Consider the following 16,248-nt stretch of genomic DNA (forward strand, 5'->3'; position numbering starts at 1 on the left):
ATGTGCCATAACTTGGTGACATCTGAATCAGACATTGATGATAAAGAAACTACAAATGTACTAGTGACTGTGACAGCCAGCAAAAAATATAAACTACCAATTTTCTTCCCTTTCATCAAGAGAAGAACACCTTTACTGATCTTCATGACTCCACCTTCAGCTATATACCTGCACCCTTTTGAATTAAGTGTGCCCAAAGAGATGAGGTTTTTTTTTTTTTTTTTTTTTTTTTTTTTTTTGAGTCAAGAACATGCCTGACATCCGACAAGGTTCTGATAACTCACTCATGCATCTTTATCTAAATTGTTCCTATCCCAACAGTTTTGCATGAGGCGTTATTCCCCATCAAAACAACTCCACCATCAACTGATTCATATGTGGAGAACCACTCCCTATTGGGAGAAATGTGATAGGAACAAGCCGAATCAAGGATCCATTCATCTTGAGATCCAATACTACTCTCAGTTACCAAAAGCAAACTTGAAACACTTTCATCTACAATAGTATCAGCTTTAGCAGATTTTTCTTTTACTTGTTTATCTTCAACGACACTTTTATTTTTATTTTTCAACTTGTAACAATATTTCTTAATGTGCCCATGTTGATGGCAGTAATGACAAATTTTATTACTTCTAAATTTTGAACTTGATGGAGACATGTTTTTGCCACTATTTGGATTCCTGTTATATGTTCTCCCTCTAACAACTAGACCAACAACATTATCATTGCTAGGGGTGTTCAAAAAAATGCAAAAACCGAACCGAACCGCTAACCGAACCGGTAACCGAACCGAAAAACCGGTTAACCGAAAAAACGGTTCGGTTACGGTTCGAAAAATTCAAAAAACCGAATTTTCGGTTCGGTTACCGGTTTGGGAAAAATTAGAAACGGTTAACCGAAAACCGGTTTTCTAAACCGGTTTTTCAAATATATATATATATATTTATTTATATATATATATAATAACCTAAACTAAAATAAATCCCTAATTCATTCAATCTAAAATCTCAACCCAAATTTTTTTTCTTAGTTTCCAATGTATTGTCTATATTTGCAATTTAATTTAGGACAAAAAAAAAAAAGTTTTATAAAAAAAAAGGGAAAACCGGTTCAAAACCGGTTAACCGCTTTTTTTAAAACGGTTAACCGGATTTTCGGTTAACCGAAAAACCAGTTTTCCCTAAAACCGGTTCGGTTTCGGTTCGGAAATTTTTCTGAACCGAAAATCCGGTTCGGTTTAGAAAAGCGGTTAACCGGTTCGGTTAACCGCTTTTGAACACCCCTAATCATTGCCACCATTTGATGTTAATTGACCATCAATCTTTTCCTTATTCTTTAATTTGGTTTTAACATCTTTAGTAGAGATTATATCTCTACCATAAATCATGGTGTCTCTAAAATGTTTGTACAAGGGTGACAAAGAACATAATAATAATAGGGTTTTATCCTCATCATCAATCTTAACATCAATTCTCTCTAAATCTGTAATAATTGAATTAAATTCATCAATATGAGACTAGATAGACGTACCTTCAGCCATACGCATTGTGTATAATGATTTCTTCTCACCAACTGATTTGGTCATTTGTATGCTCTCCAATTTCACCCATAATCCTGCCGCCGTCTTTTCATCGAGGCATTCTCGCAAAACTTCATCAGAAAAATTCAATCAGATCTCTGACAAGGGTCTTCGATCCAGTTTATGCCAGTATGTATCAGAAAGTTTTTGTTTAGCCCAATCTTCATCTGTTATGTCATCATGTTTTGACAGCCTTCCTTCTAAAGCAACATCAAGTCCTTATTGTACAAGAACAACATTCATATGCACTTGCCAAAGACTAAAGTTGTTGTTGTTGCCATCAAACTTCTCGATCTTGTTTCTTATTGATACAGTAGCAGCCATTGTAAATTTAGTCAGAATGACTATGGCTCTGATACCAATTTGTTGTGATAGACCAAATCCCACGAAAATAATTAAAGACAAGAAAAAAACAGGGAAGAATAATAACACACACAAAACACATGATAATTTATGTGGTTCGCTTTTTAGTCTACATCCACGAGTGAAGATAAAACAAGAATTTCACTAACAAAATGGAGTATACAAAATTTGGTTAAACTCTCAATCCCAAAACCCAAATACACCCAATATCTCTCAAACTCTCACACACTCTAATTTTTCTCTCTAACTCAAGGCACTTAAATGTTACTATTGGTGTCAGTGTGCATGTGAAGCATGTTCTATGAGCTAATATTTAAATTGTGCATGCCTACTATCTCTTGCAAAGTTTCTTGTGTCATCCCATTGAATTTAATTTAAGTTGACCTGAAAATCTACTCATCGTATTACCAAACCCATGATCAAGCTAAAAAAGATACTTTATTGCCTTCATAAATCATAGCCTCACTGGATATTTCTTCTTAAAAGATCTCTTTCCAGCTTCACTAAAACCACACTCAATAATCACCTAGCGATGGAGCCAGGATTTGGCTCTAATAGGGTAACTTAAAAATAAAATAAAACGTTAAAAAAATTAGATTGAAAACCTAAAAATTAAACTTTTAAATGCATTAAATTTTGCTAATAAATCTTTATATAAGAGATATCTATGTGTTTATACCATAGTGTTTGATTGATAACCAAACGCTTTTTAGAAAAAAAAAAATTATAGTTGAAGTGTTTGTTTAAATTAGAAGTATATATATATATATATGTATGTATGTTAGTTCTTAATTATTATTTTTGGTAATTAGTAATTTTATAAAGAATAATGAATGACACCTAAACGGGGAAAAGACCTCAAGTACTACGACTCGTTAGCAAAACACATGAGACATAGAAAGTAAAAACTCAAAAGAACACAAGGCTAGGATGCACAATCCTATACAAAGGAGTCCACACCTAAAGCATAACCAGGAAGCAAACGGTGCCCTTAAAAAAAAAAAAAAGACTGAGCAAAAGCATAATCACTACCTTCTCCCAATAGGGGAACCGATCAACAGCAGCCAACCTAACATGACCTGTCTTGACCCTTCGTATCCCACAAGCTCTGAGTGCACCCATGAGACTCAGGTGACCGAGATGCGCCATGTTAAATCTGTAAACCATTAAAAATCTGTTTTTCTGAAATATCATCACAAAACATTTTTCTCTTTGCATCACTATGTACATACATCAATAATTCTTTTACAAAAATAAGAGGAATATTTGGTATTAGGTTTTATATCCTTTTTACAAATTCAAAATAAAAAATGAAATGGCACATGATGAAGCAAAGCATAAGTCTTTGCAGTATAAAAGTAAAATCCATCAGTTACACACTTGGCAAAATAGAGTCATGTGGCTCAACCTCGAGCGAATGTCACTCTTCCACACGATCCGCTTCTTGACATGGTTTGGGGAAGGGAAACATGAAAAAAAAAATAGGGGTGAGCTAGAAATACTCAGTGAGTGGGGGAAAAAGAGAAAACATTTTAATATACAACAAAACATTTATATTTATAAATTTCCACTTTCATAAACAATTCATATAAATATAAAACATTTCCCAATTTCATGTGAAAATCCTCACCACAACTAGTACCCAAAAGTAAACCCATCCAACCTGGCAACATCTAACATTGTACAGGTTGAATGCTAAATCTATCATGCTAAACAAAATCAATCACTGCTCAAGTTTTCGACCCAACGAGACCATGCATCACTCGGGTTGGCACAACATATCTTATCTAGTGATATCTACCTTGCTCGGGCCTTCGACCCCCCTTGTGTCAGCAAAATCAATCTAGTGTAGCGATATCTGCCTTGCTCAAGCCTTCGACCCACTTGGGTTGACAATATCAATCCAGTGTAACGATATCTACCTTGCTCAGGCCTTCGACCCAAAAATCGATTCCCTAATGAAAATGGGGTCAAAACCCCCTTTTTTCCCCTTTACTTCCTTCTTTTTTTTTTTTTTTTTTTTTTTTTTTTTTCTTATTATCTCTTATTTTCATTGATATTTTTATTTATCATGCTTTTAATATTTAACTATCTTCTTTTAGGATTTGCTACAAGAAAATGAGTTTTGATCCTACTGATTATCCATAACATGTTTGCAAGTTAACCAAAGCATTCCTTCTTTTTTTTTTTTTTTTTTTTTTTTTATTCTTTCTTCTTTCCCTTTTCTCTTTCTCTTTCTCTTCTCTTCTTCTTCCTTCCAATCAACTAAAATTGGATTTAAGCTGGGTGAGTGGCAAATATCAGTTTGCCCTCTTAATTTTTGTGCTATTTTAAAAACCCCTTGACACATCAGTATTTTTATCACAAAAGGACCCCAAACTATCTTTTATATGGTTCCAAGAGATTGAATATTTGCACTTAAACCTCCAAAATAATAGAGAAACTTTCAAAACTTATAATTTAGTCCAAATTCTAGAATGTTCATTGCCTCGGCGAAAAAAATCTTTTGCTACAACACCAAAATCTGTAAAATTTAGATAGTCCCAAGGTATTAAATCTTTTTACTTGGACCCCAAAAACTTCTAAAAACTTGCAGTTCACCCCCTTTTTCATCCACTCCCAGCAACATTTCAATTCAACTCAAATTACCAACATAGAAAAGCCTCCCCTTTCCAAAACCAACCACCAAATATCACACAAGACACTAAACATTAACTTTATAACCCAAGTGATTGAATTTTTCTACATTTTCACAATTGCAAAAACAAGTCAAGAGTGAACATCCCACACAAATCATTTTACACCTCAAGTTAACCAAAACACTTCCATTTATCAATCAAACAAACTAGTCCCAGCAAATTGACTGGATTTCTCTTTATCAACTCAAATCAGGAAATCACAACACAAATAATATTCCACCACAACTCCATTCAACACATTTTATGCATATGCATGATATACAAGTAACCAACCCATAACCAATATGACTTTTAATACAATTTACCAATGCAACACACTCCAATAGTAAATGCACTACAAAAAGGCACTCTCACAACCAAGCAACAAAATTTTTTCATTCATCCAACATTAAAAGAGAGAGAGAGAGAGAGAGAGAGCATGCAAAAGTCATACCAATGCATAAATATATACAAACATACATGAAAACAAAGGGGTACGGGGGTTACACAACCTGCAGTAATGAACCCAAAAGCCACAAATCTAATAGCAGAATGCTGACTTCATTGCCCAAAAAAACAAAAAAGTAAATAAATAAAAACCACTCGAGGAAGCCTAGCAGCACCAAAAAGACCAAGCCAACTCTACCAAAAACCAGGGACTTAAAAAATTCACAGCCCTGTCCATACTCCATACCATCAAACATCCATTTTCCAAATTCCATAGTCCCCAAACTAACAGCCAACAACAGCCCACCTAAATGCCAAATGATATTAAGCACTTGCAATTTTTAATTCTTAAATTGTAAAAGTACTTAAGAGAATATTGTAAATATAATCGTATGGCATATAACAAAAGAGTTATCTATTAATCCTTAAGTTTTATTTTATGCTTTGTTTTAAAAAAAAAAAAAAATTATCAACATACCAATATTATGTTTTTTATGGTTTTAAAACTAATTAAATTATTAATACCACTATTTTTAATACATATGAAAATAATTTAATCAAAACATATGAAAATATTAATTTGGGAACCAACAAAAGCAAGGATTTTTTTTTCTTGACTACAAGTAAAATAAAGCGGTGTATATTGTTAAATATAAAGTAGAAGGGAACTAACAATATTTTACAAGTTTAGTGGGGTCATGAGTCCCCACTGAACCCTAAGTGGCTCCGTCCCTACACCTAAGGGCAAATGACAAATCATACCCTCTACCTCTTTTTTGCTAGACATCTTACTGTTACACTCCTTTACATACCTATCTATAAACGGAATTACTAGGACCTAAAAGTTTATCCAAGATGTTCTTCATTAAAGCAATTTTCATTCTTCTTCGTTTTATTCTAAGTATAGGTCAAGCAACTATGGGTCATAACACCCTGTCATGACCCCATCTTACCAGAGGCATGGCTGGGAACTCATCCCACTCTTCGTGACTTCTACTCAGTACTGTCCCCCCCCCCCCCCCCCCTTAAGGGATTTCTTCGCCTCCCCCATGGCTCGAACTCATGCCCAAGGGGCTATAGGCAAATGGGAAGCACCATGAGTACCATTGGGCTAGCTAAAATATAATGACTTCTTTCTACTAGTATACTTTAGAATATATACAATAAAAACATACATACTTAATATATGAAAATAGTTGGGCCCAAATTTTTCTTTACTTACAAAATATAATTGTTTACATATATCAAAATACAAGTGCAAAAACTCCGCTTGTCAACGTCCTTCCGACTGCCGCTCACCTATTTCTTGCAAATACATGGAAAAACAACGGGGTGAGCATAAAAATGCTCAGTAAGTAAATCTCTTAACTCTTCTCTTTCTTTGATTCTTTCCTTGCTTAATTCTCTTCTTCTCTCCTTCTTCCTTATTTCTTTCTCTTTTCTTTCTCTGTTTCTAATTCTCACTATTCTTTTCTTTCTTTCTGTTCTTTCTTCCTTACTCTTTCTATTCTTTCTAACCATGATGGAATTCATGGTAATATGCATGGATGGAATGTATATGCAATAATGCATAAAAATGCATTTTATTTCTTCTTTCTATTTTCTTTTCTCTCTATTCTTCTTTTCTTTTTTCTTTGCTTGCCCAAGCTTCTCTTTTCTTTCTTGTTTTTCGTTTCTTTTCTTCTTATTTGCTTGTTCAAGCCTTCTCATTCTTTCTTTGCTCATTCTTATTCTTACTCTTTCTCATTCTTTCTTTTCTCATTCTTATTCTTTCTTATTCTTATTATTTCTCATTCTTTCTTTTCTCATTCTTTGCCGATCGGACTCGGTTGATGCATAGATTTGGAACCTTCGCTGTGTGAGTGAGTACAGCCCTCATCTACGTGCACTCTTACGGACCGTACAATTTCTTCTTTCTTCTTAGGCCACTCAATTAAGGTGGCGTGCATGAAGGAATTCTTCTTGGTACAGCCCTCATCCACATACACTCTTACGGGTCGTACAATTCTTCTTCTTCTTATGCCACTCAATTAAGGTGGCGTGTATGTGGGAATTTCTTCTTAACACTCATGGTTCCCCATCGCACAACCTATTCTTTTCTCTTTTTAACACTTTTTCTTTCTTTAATTATTTAATGGCTTTTCTTTCTTTCTCTTTATTCTTAGAGTGCTTATTCTTAACATTCTTTATTCTTTATTCTTCATGCTTTATTCTTAAACAAAATTCTGCACATATACAAATATATGCATATGGATGGCTCTTGCTTAAAATTCTTACTTAAATGCACTCATGAAATGCAAATATGCAATGTTGCATAAAATTAAGGTTTCTACCCAAACTCATACTTCTCTTAGGCATTTCATCAAACAAGAAATGTGCACATACAAACCTTAATTTAATTATCATTCTATTTATTTCTTAAACCATCCAAATTGAGAGAAAAACTCTTTATAACATCATCATACCTACACGGCACAAACACTCTAAAAGACTTCTCCAATTCTTCCAATTTCAACCCATCATCAAACCATCACATACACTTCTCATATTCAAATATATCCAACAACAAGCATAATTCATCATCAATCTCATCTCAATTTCTCAATAATCATAACATATGTTTGCTCAAAAGAAATATCTACTCACTTGAATTTCTTAAACTTGAACTTGAGTTGGATTTTGAGTGGAATTTACTTACCCGATTTTGAGTGGAATTTACTTACCTTATGCTTGAGTAGTCTCTCCTAAGCTCTCTACTTTTGTTGGATTCAAATCTTCTCTTAACCCTAAGCATAAACTTCACAAGAACTCAACTTTTACACAAATAAATCATAGATAAAGAGCATGAATCCTTACCTTTTGAAGCCTAAAATCAAAACCCTATAAAAAACTACTCAAAAGCCCTCAAAATCCTTGGAGGATTGAATGAAAATTTGAAAAAATAGGGGAGGAGTGTGGCGGTGGAATGAAGAGAATAAGGGTTTCAAACCCTTAACACTTTAGTTTATAAACACACTTTCCCAGTTTGCCCTTACTCTTTCTTGAAAATTCCATCTATGTCCCTTAGTCAATTACAATAATGCCCTCATTTTTATTGCATTCGCTATGAAATTCTATATCTTTTCACTCCCCACAATTTCAACTAATTTTGAGTGAAAAGACCATTTTACCCTTAATGCAAGTTTAAGGCATTTTCTTCATTTTCTCTTAAAATAATTCTAACAAAAATTAACCAAGGGCTCTAAAACATAATTTAAATCATGTACCTCCAAGTTGGGCATTACACACCCACACTCACCACTCTTTGCTTACAGACAAGGTTGCTCTTCTGGAGTTCAAAAGCACCATAAATGTAACACCCACTTTGAGGGACGTAGCTTATTCATATTTATTTGCCTTTAAATGTTGTTTGTTGGCCCTTAGTTAAATTGGTATGGTGATATTGTTGTATGGTTGCCCTAAATTTGGTGAAGAGAAATGGTATTACTGTCCACCATTATCAAAGCTCTTGTATATGTTATTTTGCTATGTACAAAATAATATTTTATAAGTAAAGAATTATACGTTAAGTAAAGAGAAATTTTTTGGGCCCATTTACTATTTATTTAATAAGAATGTATGTTTTCATAGTATATTTTCTTAGTACATTAGTAGAAAGAAGCTATTACAATAAAATTTAATCCAAATTGTATGATAACTGGTTGAAGGGAGGATGTTGATGTATGCAGCTTCAGAGGTGTCAGATGCGAAAAACACCATCACCGTGTAGCTTAACTTTTTCTACCAGATTATGGACTAACTGGATCCTTCTTAACCGTTCTTTCAAATCTCGTTGGCCTTTGAGTCCTAAATCTATTTAACAATAACTTTTTTGGAGTCATTCCACCTGAATTTTCCCATTTCAGGCACCTCCTTCGTCTCCAGTTAGATGAGAACAATTTACAAGGTCCCATACTAGAGTCCTTTGCTTTTTTTTCTAAACTCCGTACATTAACTCTTTCAAAAAACAATTTAACAGAAGCACTTCCACCTTCCTTCTTTTGCAACTGCACTTCACTAAGAAATCTAGACTTGTCTCACAAATTTTTCACTAGAAAAATTCCACAAGAAATAGGAAATAGTCCTCATCTATGGTCCCTCAATTTATACAACAATCAGTTTGTAGGACAGCTTCCTGCATCTTTGGTAAATACTTCAATGTACAATTTGGATGTGGGGACAAATAATCTTTCTGCTGAGTTGCCTTCGGATATCTTGGGGAAGTTGTCTTTACTTAGGTATCTCCAATTATCATATAACAATATGATAAGTCATGACAACAACAACAATCTCGAGCCCTTCTTCACCGCCTTGGAAAATTGCAGCTGAGCTTCAATTGGTTAGCATGGCCCTCGGAGGAAGATTACCCAGTTCAATCAGCCAACTTAATATAACAAAAATGTTATTGCAAGAAAACCATATCATCGGATCAATTCCTCCGAGTATAGCAAATCTTTCCTACCTTATGACTCTAAATTTGACTTCAAATCATCTGAATGGAAAGATATCGTCAATGATTAGTAGGTTGTCCAAATTGGAGTAGCTTTTCTTATCACACAACCTGTTCTCCAGCGAAATTCCAGCGGTATTAGGTCAACTCCCTCATCTAGGTTTGGTTGATCTATCATACAATAATTTCAGTAGTCCTATCTCTGAAAGTCTTGGAAATTTAGTTCGGTTGAATTATCTGTTTCTCAACAACAATTTGCTTTCAGGATCAATACCACAAACTTTAGGATAGTGCATAAGTCTGTACAAGGTAGACTTATCCTATAACAAGTTGACTGGGAGACTTTCCCCAGAAGTTTCAGGTATTCATGCAATTAGGATATTTATAAACTTGTCCCATAATCATCTTAGGGGACCATAGCCAATTGAGTTTAGCAAACTGGAAGATGTCCAAGAGATGGACTTTTCATCAAACAAATTCACTGGAAATATCTTCACTCAGATATCAAGCTGGATATCATTGAGGAAGATAAATCTATCTCACAATGCTCTTAAAGGGCTCTTTCCAGATTCTCTGGTGATCTGAAGAACCTGGAATCCATTGATGTTTTAGAAAACCACTTATCTGGTATGATCCCAAAAACCCTTAACAAAATTTACACTGTTACCTTTATCAATCTGTTGGTGTTAAGTGCCGGTGAACTCTAAGGAAAGATGATAAAATGATATTGAGTTGAACAAGTCTATTCCATTACATTGCAACTTACAATATATACAACTAACATACTCATTGTTTCACCAACTACAACAAACCATTCAGCCTTTTAAATTTTAAAAACAAAGTTTACAACTAATACAACCTTAATCTAAGCTGATTGCACCTAAACATGTCACTAAGAATCATTATAACAGCTTCAATTTTGGCAGACAAAGAGGACTACAGCAGTTGCTTGGTGCCAAAAACTGATTAAAAAACAAACTAACTTTTCAACTTAATTTCCAACTAATTATCACTTGTTTCAACACTCGTCCATAATTTTGCTGGAAACACCAAGTCTGATCCTAAAGTCTTCAAACTTGGTTTTGGATAATCCCTTAGTAAGGATGTTAGCCACTTGATATCACCATTGCAGTGAACCAGTTTTACTTCCCCTTCTTACTCAGCTTCTCTCACTACATGGAACTTGATCTTTTTGTGTTTAGTTCTCCCATGATGGATTGGATTCTTAGCCATAGCCACATCTGACTAACTGTCAACATGATTACAGTAGGATGTCTCTGCTTCAACTTCAAATCTTCCAAGATTTTTCTTAACCAAATAGCTTGGTTCACAACAGTTGTAGCCGAAATGTATTCTTCTTCTGTTGTGGATTGTGCAACAGTTTCATGTTTCTTTGACAGCCAACAGATTGCACCATGATTCAGGAAGAAAGCATACCCGTAAGTGCTCTTCATGTCTTCCACAGAACCACCCTAATCACTATCAGAGAATCCCTTTAGTTCAAAGTTTTTTGACCTCCTAAACCATACTCCAAAGTTAGTGCTCTCTTTCACATATCTAAGCACTCTTTTTGTAGCTTTGAAATGTGTTTCCTTGGGCTGATTCATGAACCTGGATAGTAAACTTGTTGCAAAAATAATATCGGGCCTGGTTGCTATTAGGTACAACAAGCAGCCAACCAAGCTTTTATACTGTCCCTCATCAAGATTTTCTGCATCATCATCCTTTGATAGTTTCTGTTTTGGAACCAGTGGAACATCCATTGATTTGCAATTCTCCATATTAAATTTCTTAAAACTTCAACAGCATACTTCTCTTGATTAACAAAACTTCTAGCTGAACTTTGATGAACCTGCATCCTGAGAAAGTAAGTCATTTCACCTAAATCTATCATCTCAAACTCATCAAGCATGGATCTCTTGAATTCCTCCAATTGAGTTGGTTTTCTCGTTGTCACAAATAGATCATCAACATACAAGGAGATAATTATCACATCTTCATCAATCTCTCTAACATACAATGTGTGCTCATTTGGACTTCTTACAAAATCCAAACTCAACAAGTGATCATTTATTCTGCTGTATTAGGCCATTGGTGCCTATTTCAGGCCATACAAGGCATTCTTTAGGAGATATACTTTATCTTCTTTTCCTTTGACCTTGTACCCTTCCTGTTGTTCAACATATATCTCCTCATTCAACCATCCATTAAGGAATGCAGATTTGATGTCTAACTAAAAAATTTTCCATGCAAATTGTGCTACCACTGCAAGTAACAACCTGATTATGTCATGCCTTGTAACTGGTGCAAAGGTGTGTAGAAAATCAACTCCATACTACTAAGCAAAACTTTGACAACTAGCCTTGCTTTGTGCTTAAGGACTGAACCATCTGGATTTAGCTTCTTTTTGAAAATCCATTTAACGTGGATTATTTTTCTATTATGAGTCTGTCTATCATGTTCCAAGTTTGATTCTTCTCAATAATTGCCAGCTCTTCCTTCATGGCACTCTCCAAACTTCTGATTTTGCAGCTTCAAAGTAACATGTTGGCTCAATTGAGGCTATGTTACATCTCTCATAAACCTTAGCTAAAGGTCTAATACCTCTAACCGAAATTTCTTCTTCTATATCACTCTCAAAAACATCAAAATTCTGATAACCTACAGCTTCTATCCAGCCTGGTTTTGTCTCCACATCAGCTCTATTTTCTTCCTAATTCCAAAATCCATCCTCATCTATTTTGACATCCCTGGAAATATGAATTTTTTTGGTTTTTGGAACATACACCCTATAGGCTTTAGATTGACTACTATAACCTATAAAAATGCCAATTAAGGTCTTTTCATCCAGCTTCGATCTTTTTTGCTATTGGAACCAGAATGTAGCATATACTTCCTAATATTTTGAGCCTATCTACTGTTGGTTTAACTCCATACCGTGCTTCATAGGGTGTTTTGTTGTCTAAGGCTTTTGTGGGAAGCTTATTGAGTAGAAACATTGCTGCATCGACAACTTCTGCCCAAAATTTCTTTGGCAACCTCACCTACCATACACCTAGCCATCTCTACAACTGATATGTTCTTCCTCTCACTGACTCTATTTTGCTGTGGAGTGTAGGGGCTACTGTATTGATGCTTAATTCTAGCATTCTTGCATACTTGTTCAAACTCTTGAGAAGTGTATCTTGTACCATTGTCACTTTTCAAGATTTTTATAGTTTTTCCAGCTTGGTTTTCCACCAGCAACTTAAACTGCTTAAATACACCAGCAACCTCTCCCTTTTGCTTCATAAAATACACCAATACATCCTGGAATATCATCAATAAACAACACAAAATACCTACTTCCACTCAATGACAAGGTTTCCATAGGACCACATAAATCTGTATGAATGAGCTGTATTTTTCAGCTGCTTTCTAGGCTTGGTTTATAGGGAAGGACTACCTATTCAACTTGCTAAGTTGATAGGCTTGACATATAGTTTTACTCTCCTCTAATTCTGGTAGATTCTAGACCAATTTCTTGGTCTGAATTTCCTTAAGACCTTAGTAATGAATATGGCCAAGTCTCTTATGCCATTTCTCAAACTCATCTACTCTTACATTGCAGGCTCCATGTTCAATTCTTTTCAGCTTAATGGGAAAGCTTTTCCCTATCATTTTGACTCTCATCAACTCACACCCTTACTGTCTAGAATTTGGCATATTTGATTTTCAAAATGCAAGACATAATTTTTTTCTAACATTTGTCCTACACTTAAAAGGCTTTGACTGATTTCGAGTGCATAGAGTATATTTGGAATGAGTTTTGTACCTGTAGAGGTTTAAATTGCAACATCTCCATTTCCCTTTGCTTCAACATAGTCACCACTTGCCATTTTGAACCTGGACTGATGTGATGAATTTAATTTGACAAAATCTTACAACTATGGTGTCATATGGTTTGTACATCTACTGTCAACCAGCCAGCCATCATAGCTTGTTGGTGGTGCATTTCATGAAGCATGAACAACTACTTTGTTCCTTGTTCAAGTTTCTCATCATCTGTCACTTGTGCTTGCTATTGGGACTGCTCTCCTTTGTTCTTGCATACCTTCTCTATATGACCAAATTGTTTACAAGCCCTGCATTGTATTCCTGGCCTAAACCATGATCTTTTCTCAGAATGCCCCTTCCTTTTATAGTGAGAGCAAGGTGGATTTTCCTTCATCCCACCTAGTTTTCCCCATTGGCCATTGTTCCTTTCTTTCCCCTTCTTCTGACCGGCATACCTCCTATTGTTCCCTTGAGTTGGTTTGGTTTTGTGAGTTGCCATCATTACACCCTTACTTACATCTTCTTGTCTCAAGAGCCTTCTTTGCTCTTGTGCTTACAGTGCATGAACCAGCTTTGTAAGTGTAACTTGTCCCATATCTCTTGAGTCCTCAAGAGATGAGATTTTAGACTCAAATCTTTCAGGTAGGCTGACCAGGACTTTCTCCACCACTCTTCTGTTTGTCAACTCTACTCCCAGCAGCCTTATTTTGTTGACAACACTCATCAACCTGTCAATATAATCCTTAACCTTCTCTGATTCTTACATCCTTTATATCTCAAACTCTCTTCTTAAATTTAGCACCTGCATGTTCCTTGTTATGTTGCTCCCCATGTATTCTTCTCTCAGCTTATCCTATGCCTCTTTTGGAGTGTCGTATGCCATGATCCTGGTGAATACAAGGTCTGTTATAGCAGCATGAATGTGGGAAAGGCCTCTCGGTGCTTTGACAGTTTCTTCCTCATGTAGTCTCATCTGATTCAAGGTAGGTTTTGGTCTTAATGGAGGTGACTGCCTGTTTTCTTCCACATACAGCCACAGCCCTTAACCCTAGAGGAAAGCTTTCATCTTTACAGCCCATATGTGATAATGTTCCCTATTAAACACTAGAGGTGACATCAAGGCTGATTGAGCAACCATTGTTTTAGTTTTTGTGACTGATGCAAAAAAACAAGAGGACAGATGCATGCTATTCTTGGGCTGAGATGGGAGGTGTTCTTGAATTGATATTGATGAGTGAATGCAAGAGAGGTTTTGGGTTTTTTTTGTGTGGCTCTAATACAAATTGTTGGTGTTAAGTGCCGGTGAACTCTAAGGAAAGATGATAAAATGATATTGAGTTGAATAAGTCCATTCCATTACATTGCAACGTACAATATATACAACCAAAATACTCACTGTTTCACCAACTACAACAAACCATTCAGCCTTTTAAATTTTAAAAACAAAGTTTGCAACTGATACAAGCTTAATCTAAGCTGATTGCAGCTAAACATGTCACTAAGAATCAACGACTACAATAGCTTCAATTTTGGTAGACAGAGAGGACTATAGCAGCTGCTTGGCACCAAAAACTGATTCAAAAACAAACTAATTTTTCAACTGAATTCTAGCAAATTATCACTTGTTTCAACACAATCTCTCTTTCAATGAGTTTGAAGGTATGATTCCCTCAGGAGGCATCTTTGATTTAATAACAAATATGTCATTCTTAGGGAACCAAGGTCTCTGTGGGGCAATTGTCAACGTGCCCATCTGCTCTCCAAAACAACATGGGTTTCATTCATGTATATTTCTGATCATATCCATCCCAGTCATATGTATATCAACATTCTTATCAACAACATTTTGTGTGCTTAAGTTCCACTACATCAAAGCTATAATTCCCTTAGCAAAATCTCAAACAACAGGGAAGCATACAACACTAGAATTAAAGCAAAATTTCCTAAGAATTACATACAGACAATCGTGACGAGCCACCACAGCGCTTGATGAGTAGACAATAATTGGTACAGGTAGCTATGGACCAGTATATAAGGAATTCTTTCAGATGGAACAACAATAACAGTCAAGGTGTGCCATTCACAATCTCGAAACTCGACAAAGAGTTTTGATAGAGAATTTCAAGTTTTGAAAAGGACTCGCCACAAGAATCTGATAAGGATTATAACTGCACGTAGTCAACCTTATTTTAAGGCACTTGTTCTTCCTTATATGGAAAATAGGAGTCTAGATAGCCGTCTTTATCCATTTCCAGGGACAGTTTTGGGTTCAAACTTTTAGGTTTTAAAACTTATGGAAAATTCATTTTGCTTCCTCATGTTGATTCATTTTCCAATATGAAAAAAAGCCAGAAATACACTTTCATCCAACTAATAAGGCAAACAATGCAGATCCCTAACATTTTCAATAATACCAATATACTTAGACCACCTTTATTTATTAGGCAATACAGTCAACAATCATTGTACTTCCAAATTTTTCTATTTTTCCTCAGAAAGACAAAAATTAGTGATGTCACTCTTCATATTTTTGTCTATTCAAAATATGGAATCAGATCTAACATCTTGATAAAAGGAGATGTTTATAGCTTTGGAGTTTTAGTCCTTGAGATGCTGAGTAGAAAAAGACCAACAGATGACATGTTTGATGGTGAGCTAACCCTGCACAAATGGGTGAAGAGTCATTACTATGAAAGGGCGGAGAAAGTTATCAACTCTTCGTTAGTGAGAGCTTCAAGAGAGACCAGTCCCCTCAAGAAAGAATGTGGCATGTTGCAATAGGAGAACTGATTGAATTGGGTATTCTATGCACACTGGAGTCCCCCTCTGCTAGGCCTACAATGCTAGACACTGCTAACAACTTGGATTGCCTCAAG

At 35.3% G+C, this 16,248-nt stretch overlaps 1 pseudogene; it reads left to right on the forward strand.

Annotated features, from left to right (window-relative positions):
- On the forward strand, positions 1-15,653 carry LOC116141079 (annotated as a pseudogene).
- The last annotated feature ends 595 nt before the right edge of the window (positions 15,654-16,248 follow it).

The sequence above is a fragment of the Pistacia vera genome, unplaced genomic scaffold (genome assembly GCF_008641045.1).
Source record: "Pistacia vera cultivar Batoury unplaced genomic scaffold, PisVer_v2 Contig392, whole genome shotgun sequence".
In the NCBI taxonomy this organism is placed as follows: domain Eukaryota; kingdom Viridiplantae; phylum Streptophyta; class Magnoliopsida; order Sapindales; family Anacardiaceae; genus Pistacia; species Pistacia vera.